At 42.8% G+C, this 12,940-nt stretch overlaps 1 protein-coding gene across 13 annotated transcripts in view; it reads right to left on the reverse strand.

Moving 5' to 3' along the window:
• Positions 1-12,940, reverse strand: part of DAB1 (DAB adaptor protein 1) — a 1,166,965-nt gene that overhangs the window by 1,022,023 nt on the left and 132,002 nt on the right. For 10 of the 13 annotated variants that reach the window (XM_077891932.1, XM_077891935.1, XM_077891934.1 and 7 more), the window contains exon 1: positions 8,860-9,004. The exons of 1 other annotated variant lie outside the window; for it this stretch is intronic. The gene's annotated coding sequence lies outside the window, so the exon portion shown is untranslated. Of the gene's footprint in view, positions 1-8,859; positions 9,005-10,004; positions 10,101-12,940 lie in introns of those variants that run through there. 2 more of the 13 variants (XM_077891931.1, XM_077891937.1) reach the window with 2 other exon arrangements.

The following is a 12,940-nucleotide window of genomic DNA, read 5'->3' on the forward strand; positions in this document are numbered from 1 at the left end:
TTATGCTTTCAGCCACAAAGAAAGGTTAAATACTCTTCAGGGGAAAATGGCTACTCAAATATCAGGGGAAAGAGCCAATGACCAAAGAGCTTCCATTTATTGAAGGCTTGCTATGTACCAAGCATTTTAAATGCATTACCTTTAAAACCTAGGTATCCCTGTAAAATAAGTAGTAGTGATCCCATTTTATAGATAAACAAAGAAAGTCTCAGACAGGCTTATAAACTTCCCCATGCTTAATAGCTTGGAGGTTGCGGAGCCAAGATTTCAATCCATGTATACCTGGCTCCAGGCCCATGCATTTTCCTCTATACCCCCCGTCTTGGTCCATTCAGGCTGTTATAACAAAATGCCACAGATGGGTAGGTTAGACACTACATATTTACTGCTCATAGTTTTGGAGGCTAGAAGTCAAAGATCAGGGTGCCAGTATGTCTAGGTTAGGGTCACAGACTTCTCATTGTATCCTCACATGGTGGAAACTCTCTGGAGCCACTCTTAGGAGGTACTAGTCCTACTCATGGGGTGGAACCCTCTTGACTAACTCTCCCAAAGTCCTCACCTATTAATGTTATCACCTTTGATGATTAGAATTCCAACACACCAATGGGGTGGGGGGTGGGACACAAACATTCAGACTACCATAGTACCCACTAAGCTTCCAAGGGCTCAGACTTGCAGCCTCTACATGACCATATAAAACCCAAAAGCAATGGCCAAACTAAAGAATACAGCAGTTAGTGAAGCGTCCCCTTTGTCTGATCAAGGAAGCTTCCCAGGTCTCTTCTATCCTCTGTTCACAGCCAAGCTTCTCCCCCCCAGAACAGTACTTTACCAAAAATAACTCCATGACAGGCTAAAATTGAAAAAGGAGCACAGATAAAATGTGGCAAGTTGCCCAAAGGGATTTCCTTCTGGACTCTCACTCTCCAAGGCAGTGGATTTGCCTTTAGGTAAAATACAGACATGTAAAGTTAAGAAAAAGGGGGATTTGGGGTGGGAGGCCTGCTTTGCTATACCAAATAGGCCCAAGGTAAGCCTCTCTAAGTCAACCAAAAAGTCTCAATTCTCTTGAAAATCTGTATAAGAGAAAATGATAATGCCTTCAAGGCCATCAGAACAGTCTATAACCCTGGCCAGAACACACTGCCTTACGAGCTCATTCACTCATTTGTGCCTTCTTTCAGCAGACGGTTCCTGAATGCCCACTATGTGAAAGGCATCAGGTAGACACCAAGGATAAGGAAGGAAATAATTTGCAACTCCTTTCCCCAGAGAGTTCATTCCAGTAAGGAAGACAGACAAGCAAATGCACAGTTCAATATAGCTGGATAAAATGGGAAAAGAGGGATCTTGGAGGAACAGTTGGACAAAGAAGCAAACAAGCATCACTGTGGGGGGAGATGGATTTCTCAAGCTGGGTTTTAAATACTATGCAGGTATCTGTTGGAGATGTGAGAAGCAGGAGGATATCCCAGGAGGAGAGAATAGGGTATGCAAAGGTATGGAAATCAGAAACCGGGTTGATATCAGGGTGAAAATGACTCACCAGTGCAAAGGTTTGGGAGGGGACAGGGAGAAGGTCATAGTGCTCTTCTATCCATTTCCATGTCACCTAGGGCTGCCCTGATGAAAAAGAAATTCTTACCAGGCCACAGAGGGACATGCTGTAGTCCCCAGTCTGCGGGGTAGACCTCCATCATCCCTGTATTCCTCACCATGTATATGGACTGACTGAATCTCGGGCAGGCATCTGCCTAAAGACTTCACCACAGTCTCATCAGAGAGAAAATGAGAGAAGTGTCAGGGTGAATCTGAATCCCAAACAAAGCCACTAGGAGTGGGAGGGAGAAATGGGGACTGGAGAAGTAGGTGAATGCTATCACCTACTGCCACATCTTGCACAGTTCTTGGCTCTTTTAAGCACCATCTGCATAGCTTAGGAACCTGTAGGAAATATTTGCCTCTCTCTTCTCAATTGTAAAGTGGGGAGAATGATGCTTATTGCACATTAAAATGACACAAGACTGATCATGTTCATGCCTGTTGCAGTGTCTGACACAAATCATTTCCTTGGTATACACGTTAGTCCTCATTCCCTTCTCCTTAATTAAACCACCATTCACAATGGCCATGCAAGACAATATTGCCAATTTCTCCTATTGTTCTTGTTTTTTTTAGATTTTATTTATTTTTTTAAAGATTTTGTTTTTTTATTTGAGAGTGTGTGAATGAGAGAGAGTGCACAAGCAGGGGGAGGGGCAGAGGGAAAGGGAGAAGCAGACTCCCCACTAAGGAAGGAGCCCAATGTGGGGCTCAATCCTAGGACCCTGGAATCATGGCCTGAGCCAAAGCAGACTCTTAACCAACTGTGCCACCCAGGTGCCCCTATTTGTTTATTTTTAAGAGAGAGTGATAAAGTATGCAAGCATGGGGGGAGAATCAGAGGGGGCGGGAGAGCAAGAGGAAAAGAATCTCAATCAGACTCTCTGCTGAGTGTGGAGCCCCACACAGCCCCACACACCCCTGAGATCATGACCTGAGCCAAAACCAGGAATCAGACACTTAACTGACTGAGCCCCTCCTATTATTCTTTTTTTTAAAATATTTTTTTTATTTATTCATTGGAGACACGGAGAGAAAGAGGCAGAGACACAAGCAAAGGGAGAAGCAGGCTCCATGCAGGGAGTCTGATGCGGGACTCGATCCCAGGACCCTGGGATTATGCCCTGAGCCAAAGGCAGACACTCAACCGCTGAGCCACCCAGGCGTCTCCCCCTCCTATTATTCTTAATAAGGCATCCACAATGTATGTACACTATTTTACAGTTTTAAAAGCACTTTAACATCTGTTAGCTGATACAATGATCTCAGTAGCCTTCCCAGCTAGACAGAAATAGTTACTTCTATGATACAGGTGAGGAATAAAAGGACTTGCCCAAATTCACACACTCATCAAGTGGCAGAGGATAAGCATGTAGGCTCATTTTTCATCTACAATGCCCAATTCCTTTCAACTGTAGGGCATTGCTTCTCTGAGTATTCTTCTAGGAAGACTGAAAACATTAACTTGGCAGCCATTAGAACAAAGCCCACCTTACTAAATGTTATATTAGTAACAATCCTTTATGGATTGTGTTAACCTTCTCCTATGGCATGCCAAGTGCCTCTGTCAGGCTGGACGGTCCACCTGGAGACTCTAAGGACAGAGACTGGGTCTTATTCATGCCTGTACCACCATTCCTGTCAGATAAGACAAGCTCAATGCATGTTTGCTGTATGCATGGATGGATTCTGTAGGCACTTAATGATTTACACTCTTCATCTTATTATTTGATTTTCCAAAAAGCCCCAGAACATAAAGGAAAGCTGATATCATTATCTTCATTTAACTAACGATGAGATGCAGGTCACACCAAAGCTGCTATCATTTTCTTTCTTTTAAAAAGTATAATGGACTCATACTCCCTCCTGGAGCAGAACCCAGCTGAATTCTACACTCTGCTCTTGGCCCTGGCACATAGTCTGCTTAAAAGCCAAGATAGACAGTTTTGTTATCTTTCATATCTTACAAAATACATCAAATTCTGAAAAACTCTGTGGTAATTAGACCAAAAAGAAAAAAGGCAGGCGGGGGGGGGGGGGAGCTAAAGCTGAATCTTTCAACCTGGAATAATTGTTACATTCCTATTCTTTCCCTTTCTCACCTCCTTTTGGTCTCCATTGTCTATAATGTGAAATATTCATTTTCCTCCACAAAAAGAATCCACTTCCTACAGAATAGAACTGACAGGCTTGTGGGAGGCTTGCTCTCTATGTTAACCCTTCCTGCTGGGTTTTGCAGCACACAGCTTTTCCCAAATGGACTCAACCACCTGCCTCTCCTCTAGCACCCTGAGCGTTCTTCTGAAAAGTGGAGTCTGATGATGCCTCTTCTCTACCAGGACCACTGAGCTCCCCAACAAATGCTGCAAACATTGTCTAACCTGCCTCTCAGGGTATCCAAACTCTCTATCCTACTTATGTTTGCAGGCCAATCTCCCAAGCTTCCTCTCCATGGGCTTTGCATTCTACCAAACTAGAATAGTTAACCATCCCTTAAACAACTCTGCATCTCCCCATCCCATCCCCAGGCCATCACCACTACCAAGGATGAAGACTTCATTTCTAAAAATCCTCCCAATCCTTCAAGGGTTTTCCCTTGAGACCTTCTCCTGTTCCTTCCAGCAATTCATTCAACAAATATTTAATAAGAAAAACCTTAATGCCCAACAAACTATTTTCAAAGAGTTTAATATCACCTGAGAAAAAAGAGATACAAATAAGAGAAATACAACACAGTGAGGTGCTGTCATGGTGTCATCGCAAAACAATGGGCTAGCCAGTGGAGGAGGGGGAGGATAGAGAAGGGTCCATCCTGATAATTGCTGAGACTTTAATCTAGGCAGAAGGTGAGGAGGGGGGGAACAGCACCAGACTGAGTTTGAAATAGACAAGTCTTATGTAATGCCCGCCCTTCCTTCCTTCCTTCCTTCTTCCTTCCTTCCTTCCTTCCTTCCTTCCTTCCTTCCTTCCTTCCTTCCTTCCTTCCTTCTTTCCTTCCTTCCTTCCTTTCTTCCTCAGATATTTATTCATTCATTTAGACATCGAGCTTGAATATGTGCACAGCACTGTACTAGGAATGCAGAAATGAATGTTACATGATGGTTCTCACCCTTAGAAGTTCACATTCTAGTAGGAGAGACAGAGATGTACCCACGAGGCTCGGCCATAGGTGAGAAACACTGTGCCAAGGGCTGGGGAATGAGAGGATAGTGGCTGGCTCTGCCTGGCAAAGACCCGTAAAGCTTCAGAACAGGATGATATTTGTCAAAGCTCTAAAAGGGAGAAGGAGTTTACTGGAAGGAGAAGAAAGAAAAAAAGAAAGAAAGGGAGGGAGGGAGGGAAGGGGGAAAGAAAGGGAGACTGTATCAGTCAGTCCAGTCAAGAGAAAATAACTCTCCTAATTATTTTAACATAACATTAAAAAAAAAGATGTTTAGTTTCAGAATTATTAACTAAGTGACTAAGAGATCAAAAGGAACTCTAAGGCATCCTGAAGGTAGAAGTTGCAAGAGGCAGCTATCACCCCCATACTTAAGAAACAAATGGAAACACTTAGAAACTTAGAAGAGAAGGCCCATGGGTGGGCGGTGTTAGAAAACTGAGACACTATTCAGGGCACTACTCAGCTGAGGCTGAGCCCATGGGAGGGACCCCAGGAGCTAGTCCAACTCTTGAGGACAGGCACAGGTCGGCTGGTGCTAGAGTCTCCTGAGATGTGGCCTACAACTGGGTCTGCAAGTGTTGAACAGTGTGCAGCTACTCCAAGAAGGAACTGCAGCTTCCGAGGTGAACAAGTGTCTGTTCCTAGATGCTAACCCAGCGGCTCTCAAGCAAGGGTGATTTTTGCCTTCTGAGCATCATTGTTCAATGCCTGGAGGTATGCTTCATAGTCACCACTTGTGGGGGGATTGCTACTGGAATTTAGTAGGTGGAGTAGAAGGGTGCCGCTAAATATTCTGCAGGGTTGAGCACGTCCTCAACAAAGAATTACCAAGTTTGAAATGTCCATAGTGCCGAACTTGAGAAACCATTGTAGGTTAACAGGAAGAGGAACAAGAAGCAAGCATGGAGTTAAATCTCATCTTCCCCCATCCAGCCATGGCATCTTCCTCTAGCGCTCCCTATTGGCAGAGCCTAAGAGGGAGCCAGCAGGTCGAGCAGAAATCCGGATTTGTCCCAGGCCCAGCATCACAAAGCCAAGTACAGAAAGATGGGTATGTAGCCGAAAGCCAATAAGTTAATAACTGGCACAAGCATTTTGGCCCAGGTTCTCAGAGCAAGCAAAGCCATGACGGCAGATATAGGAGTGGCATGACAGCAATGCCTAGCACATTGTAGGTGCTCAGCAGAGAGTGAGCAAACATTTATTCAGTGAATGACTTCTAGATGAAAGACTTTCAAGCTGTATGAGAATGAGCACAATGTCTCCTGACAGTGAAATTTTTTGTATCCATGAAGTTGGTATTTTTCTTTGCTTTTGTCTGTTGTCTTATAAGGAATAGAGTACCTCCTGAAATTCAGTTCTCAGAGTGTGTCAAAGGTGTTACAGTCCTTTTGTCTCATAACTGTTTTTTTTTTTACACAAATGAGATCATGTGATTTCACTCATCAACAGTATCATGGAGATGTTTGCACAATATTTTTTTTTGCACAATATTAATAAAGATTTATTTAGTGCTAGTTCTACCTTATGGTATACTTTACCACTTTTATTTTACTTCAGCTGCCACCTGCTTACCTATTTTTGGATGAGAAAACTAAAGCTCAAGCAAGGTGAAGTGATTTGTCCCAAGTGGTACCTTAAGTGGAAGAGTGAAATTAGAACCCCAGAAAGGTGATTTGTGCTTGAGTTGCTCTGAGGCAGCTGATTTACTGTGTCACTTAGCCCTTCCCAATCTGGGTGTGTTTCAAGTGCAGCCAGGCTCCTATGGTGTGCTAAACCCTTCACCTTTTCCTCCCATACATTTTGTTCCCACTCACTTGTAGAATCAATGGAGCAATTCAGGGTGTTAGTTTTTCAGGAGAGAACTATAATCCAGTGAGAAACATGGAAGAGTTTATGGATGAACTCAGGCTGCATGGTCTCATACAGACAGGGTAGGGAACCCAGTCCTGAGAGGTCAGGGAAGCCTTTCTCTGGTGACATCCAAAGGAGAAGGAGGAAACAGAGGAAGGAGAGGGCAGGCTGGACAGGAAGGAAAAGCATGTGCAAAGTGCAAGATGAAACATTAAAGGCCTGCAAGCTGACCATGGAAGGGGTTTGGCTATGAGGGCAATGTAGTGGGAAGAGTGACATGTAAGAGCTGGATCAATGACTGTTGCTTATAAACCCTGTAAGTTATATGAAGAAATTTGGACTTTATAATGGTCTAGCTAATTATGTGAGCACACCATTTTCTTGAGTTTTGGTCTCCACTGTGTAAAATGGTAGTAACAGCATCTGTTCTGTCTACCAAACGGGGCCTGAGTTGTTCAAATAAAATACACACACACACACACACACACACACACACACACACATGCAAACACACACATCACATGGAAATTTGCTTAGGAAACTGTCACACATTATCACTACAGCAACCCCGAGTCAGCTTCGGAAAATAGAAGCAGCAGTTTTCTCTTTCCTCCCATCTCCCTTAACCCCTGTGGAGGAAAAAGCCCCCTTTGGAAAAGAAAGACTCTCCTTAGTCCTTTGCCAAAGCTTTCTCAAGTAATAATCCATAATGCAATCTTCATTGAAATTGTATTTCAGCCCCCCTCTGCTAAAAATATAAATACATCTGACTTCAGCCTCCGAATGGCCTTTGTGCCTTCCTGCCCCTGGTGTGCGCCTTCCTAAGTGGCTGTCCTCGCCGTGGGCACCAGCCTGTGTGATAACATTATAATTTTGTGTATATTGTGCTCTCCGAGGCCATGCTGAGGCCAGCGCGAGGAAATGGCAATTGACAGCAGGGCCAGTCTTTGTGAAGATCTGTGGCTTCCTCCTCTGTGGGTTCATTTGGCTCCAGCTACTGTATTTGGGTGGCTGGCCCCAAGAAGCCATGGACACAGGCACCAGCACTCCCCTTAACTGAGTGCTTTGTTAAAAAAAAAAAAAAGAGGCAACTTAAAATTGAGGTGTCCCAGGATAGAGAATGAATGGCTTGAGGAAAGAGGGGGTAGGCAACAACCCAGAACACAGTCATCTGGACCATATGTGTGAACTCTGAGTTGCTGGAATCCAAAACCAAATCCAGCAGAGCCTTCAAATCGCCAGGGCTAATGGTTTGCACATCATCTATTTACCCTGGATCTTTCTACTGCATTGTATAGCTCCCAACACAAATCACTTTTACGCTGCCAAGGATGCGAACATTTGAGAAATATTTATTAAATGTCCACTCTGAGCTAACATCTGTAGGCACTGAGGATAGTGATGAACAAGGAACAGTTTACCATGCAAGGAACTCACACTGGGTAAGGAGTCCATTGCACCATCAGTGCAAATGCTAGTTTCTCTCCACTGATTAAGAGAAGTTGCTAAGGGACAATGGCTCACAAAGGGTTAAATGGAAAGCTGTGTATTCTGATTATCATAGTGACTCGAATGCCAGCATTCAGAAAGGTTCCATCTCCATCTCTTTTTTGCTTTTACTTACTCTCTTCATTTGCATGGAGGAAGGAAAGCCAAAGCCTCTTACCAATTACCCCATGCACAGACCCAAACGGAGCTCAGATTATCTATTTAATTCTCTAGCCTGCAAGGGGGCATTTACCTATTGTCTATGTCTTAGCCAAATGTAATGGATTAGTTCAGAGCCTGGGGGAAAAGGCGTGAATACTGTGTTTAGAAGGAAAGCTATACAGAGCAGAGATATGAGTTCAGAGGATGAATTTATAAAAGAGAAAAGTCGCATGAGTTTATAGGCAACCCCTGTGAGCTCCAGGGGCCAGGCCTGGGCTGTCCAAAGCAGCAATTTGGTCCCTGTCTCACAGACCCCTGTGCTCTGTCAAAGGCTGTCCACCCCCCAAGCTCACCCTAGATGAGGACCATCCATCACCAGGGGGATAGGGTGAGATTCAAGGGTGGGAGGACTGCAAGTCTGGCTATACCAGGATGGAGAGAAAAATCTACTTCAGCTTTGTTTCCTTAGAAACCCCTACAAGCTCAGACTGGGAAGGTAGCCACAGAACCAGAAGGCAGTACTTCTGATTCCTTCATCAAAGATCACACCCTGAAAGGAGGAAGAAGATATCCTTAAGCAGCTTAACCTTGCAGGTGATGCTGGAGAAAACAGCCTCCCGTAGAGGTCCCAAGAAGGTGGTCTGGGTCCTGAAGCAGGGCAGCCACAGGCAGGCAAGCAAGTCAAATCTGTAAATGCATGAGTGAGAAGCCCTGACAATTAATAAGGGAGTGAAAATGTTCTGATGGAATATTCAGATGGAATGAAAGTTCCCATAGAAACCCCTTTGTGAATAACCACAAAATAATCATATGACCTTCAGTTTAAACTGGGAACAAATCTGATTGAATCTAATTCTGAAAGCATGTCAAGTTCTGGCCCTTGCTAGGCAGCTCTAGCTCTGCAACCAGAACTGACTCTCCACCACTTAATAGCTCTGTGACTTGAGGCAAGTTATGTAACTTCTCAGAGCCATATCTGTGAAAGAAAGATAATGGTCCCTACCTTAGGGTAGTATAAAGAATTAAGTGAGATAATACATGTAAAACACTTCAGACAGTGTCTGACTCACTCTAACAGTGAACAGATAAGAATTCAGTCAACAGATAAGAATGAACCATGATACATGCACATGGAAGGAATCTCAGACTGTCATGTTGACCAAAAGAAGCCAGAGACAAAGAAGACTGTATAATTCCATTTACATGAGGCTCAAGAAGAGGCAAAACTACCTGGTGATCAGGATAGTGGAGACCTCTGGGGGTGCTGAGTGGGAAGGGCCATGAGTGAGACTGTTGGGATGCTGGGAATATTGTCTATTTTGCTATGCCGGTTATAGGAGCGTATGCATCCACAGAAAACTCACTGTGCTATACACTTAATATTCATGTACTTCAAGCACTCTACTATTTTTATAACACACTTCATTTATTTTAGAGAGAGAGAGAGAGAGAAGAGCACGCATGCCAGTGGGGGGAAGGGGAGTGGAAGGGACAGAGGAAGAAAAAGAATCTTAAACAGGCTTCAGGCCCAATGCAGAGCCTGACACTGGGCTCAGTCTCACAACCCTGAGATTATGACCTGAGCCGAAATCAAGAGTTGGATGTTTAACTGAGGCACCCAGACACCCCTATTTTTTGACACACTAATTTTTTGAAGAAAATGTGAATAGGCCTGCTGAGTGCCTAACACAATGTCTGTCTCAGAGGAAGTATTCAATAGTGTTAATCTCACCTGAAAAATGAGTCAAAAGAGATCATCATCATTATCGTCATCATCAGTAGCAGCAACACGACAGACCCTATGGGTCACCACCATATATGACAGCAGCTGCAGGGAGTGAAGAAAACTGGTTTGAATTTAGGGCATGTGTTGGCTGATATGCTCTGTAATGTGTTGTACCTCGAGGGTGATTATTAGAACCTTGATTCTTTCTTCTTTCTTTCTTTCTTTCTTTCTTTCTTTCTTTCTTTCTTTCTTTTTTTAACCTTGATTCTTTCAAGCAGCACTTAGACTAATTCTTCCTGTGAGCTACACAGGAAAGTCTCTCCCATCTCTATTGCTCCGCTGAGGGTGGTGAGGGCTTGGGGAGGGGATGGTGGTGAGGTCATTTGTCCATAAATACAGCTGGTAGAGGAAGAGTCAAGAATAGAAGGCAAGTCTTTACGCACTAAGATATTTCAATCTGTTTCAAGAATTTCTTTCAAACTATTTAGAGATTCATTCCTTAGTCCTGAAAGGAGGCATAAAAACAGGTTCTTTTTTTATCTGAAGGAGTTCTTCCACGGAGAAATAGGCCTTCCAATTATGAATGGACAAAACTAAGCTTAATTGCCACTTGCAGCCTCCATGACATCCAGTGGCCATAGAAACAGGAGTGTGAGGTCTGAAGCATAGTTATTGTCATAGTTCCCTCTGTCCCAGGCTGGTGCAGTAGCAGGTAGGGTCATGGGTACAGGAGTGGTGATAGGAGTCATCTGTGGTCTCTGAAAGGCTCTGGAAGGGAAAAGATGTGGTTCTACCAGCAGATTAAAGAGCAAAGAAGGGTAGTTCCCTGTGACTTCAGGCCACTCTGGATAAAACAACATTCTGAAGACTTCTACCTTGTACCTAGCACTATTAAAGGAGGTCAGGATACACAGCAGGGTCCAAAATAGAGGCAGATCCTGCCCTCATTAGGCTGATGTTCTAATGAGAGAGATAGATAATAAGTAAAAAAATAATATAACAGAGAAGGGGGTGGTATTCTACTTTATTAAGTGGAATAAATAAAAATGGAGCAGGTTAAGGATGGAGAGTGATGGTGAAAGCTAGGTATATGGGGCATTCAGAGAAAACCTCTCCAAGCAGTTGATATTCAAATGGCAAACTTTCATAGGGCTAACTTGGGTGGAATTACAGTTCCTATGGGGAGGACCCAGATATACATGTGTTGGGTCTCACAGGACAAGTCTTCCTCCAATCTTCTCTAGCTATATCACTGAAAATCAATCATGCTTTATCATTCATGCATATCATTTGCACCTAAATCCAAATCACTGGGCTATGAAAAAGTTATATCACTTTATTATAGGATAGGTCCTATAGGCTTCAAATAATTTAGGCACAGTTACCAGACCAAAGGGAAAACGTCTCTTTACAAAAGGGTATATGCATGGAGTGCCCAGGCCCCTAGACTTCTACCAATACTAACTCATGCTTTTTCTGTAATGTCATTAATATATGCAGAGAGACTGAGAGACAAATGAACAAGACAGCTCCTGCCTTTGAAAAAAGATACGATTGAATAGATGGACCAGTCATATGCACAACTACAACAGTACCTCACAGGAAATACTGTTAATTGTAGTGTATCAACAGTGCTGAACCAATGTAGGGTACATCTGTAGTCCTAAGCCAAGAAATGTAAAGAATTCATCAGGGTTGTCCATTGCCCAAGTACAACAGAGTTACAATCTAGGCAAGAAGATGCAATGCAAGCTAGAAATAAGTTTTACCACCAAAATCAATATCATAGTACTCCATGAGTCTCAAAAAGTGGGGTCTTCTTTACTCACCTACCCAAGAAACATTTACTGAATGCCAACCATGTGCCAAGTACTTAATGAGCATAGTAATAAAGAGGCTGAGTCCTCTTCCCTAGGGAGTTCATGTCCAATAGAAGGGAAAGGCTTGTAAATAGACATTCACAATGTATAGTTGTGAACATACATGAGAGAATCCTTGGAACAGGGATAAAGGGGCCTTATTTCTGGGACTTAGCAATGCTTTAAGGCAGAGAAGACTGGACCTTGCATTTTAAACAATAGAAATAGCTTTATTCAGAATCACAGAAGATTAAAACAGCAAAGTACCTTGGAAAACTATGATGTAGCTAGCATACAGAGGAACTAATGGGAAATTGGAAGAAAGGAAGTAATAAAAGCTAACATTTATTGAATACTTACTGAGTGCCAGACACTGTTCTCAGTGGTTTTACAAAATCATTATATTATATACACATATATGTAATCATTTATTATATTTATGTATATAAAATCATCTTATATATATTTATATATAGACCAATTTTATATATATGTAAAATCATTTCATCTTCTCAGTAGTTGTATGAGTAAATATTACCATCATCTGTATGTCACAGAAGAAAAACTTGGGGAGGGTAAGTAACTTGCTCAAGGTCAGTCAGCTAGAACTCCAGAATTAGTACCTTAAGCACTACATAGTGGCTAAGAATCTGAAGGTTAGGTTCAAGACAGTTGACTTCATTTATTTGGCCATGGGAATACATTTAATGTTTTAATCTGGGAAACAACATAATGAGATTTACATTTTGCTAAGATTGTGTTGGTTGCAAAATGTAGAATGAGATTCAAAGAGTATAGAATCAAAAGCATGATGACCAGTTAGAAGGCCTTACAATGGTGCAGGGCGGAGGGGCTGAGGACCAAAGATAGTAAAGATCACTTTATCTTTCCTTCTATCCTGAATGCTAGCCTTGCTGGGTAGAGTATTCTTGGTTCTAAGTTTTTTCCTTTAAGCACTTTGAATTTATCATGTCACTTCATTTTGGCTTGCAAAGAAGTTTCTACTGAAAACTCAGGTGACTGCCCTATGGGGTTTCCCTTATATGTAACTATTTTCTTTTCTCTTGCTTTTAAAATTCTCTC

This window comes from Canis aureus, chromosome 3, assembly GCF_053574225.1.
Source record: "Canis aureus isolate CA01 chromosome 3, VMU_Caureus_v.1.0, whole genome shotgun sequence".
In the NCBI taxonomy this organism is placed as follows: domain Eukaryota; kingdom Metazoa; phylum Chordata; class Mammalia; order Carnivora; family Canidae; genus Canis; species Canis aureus.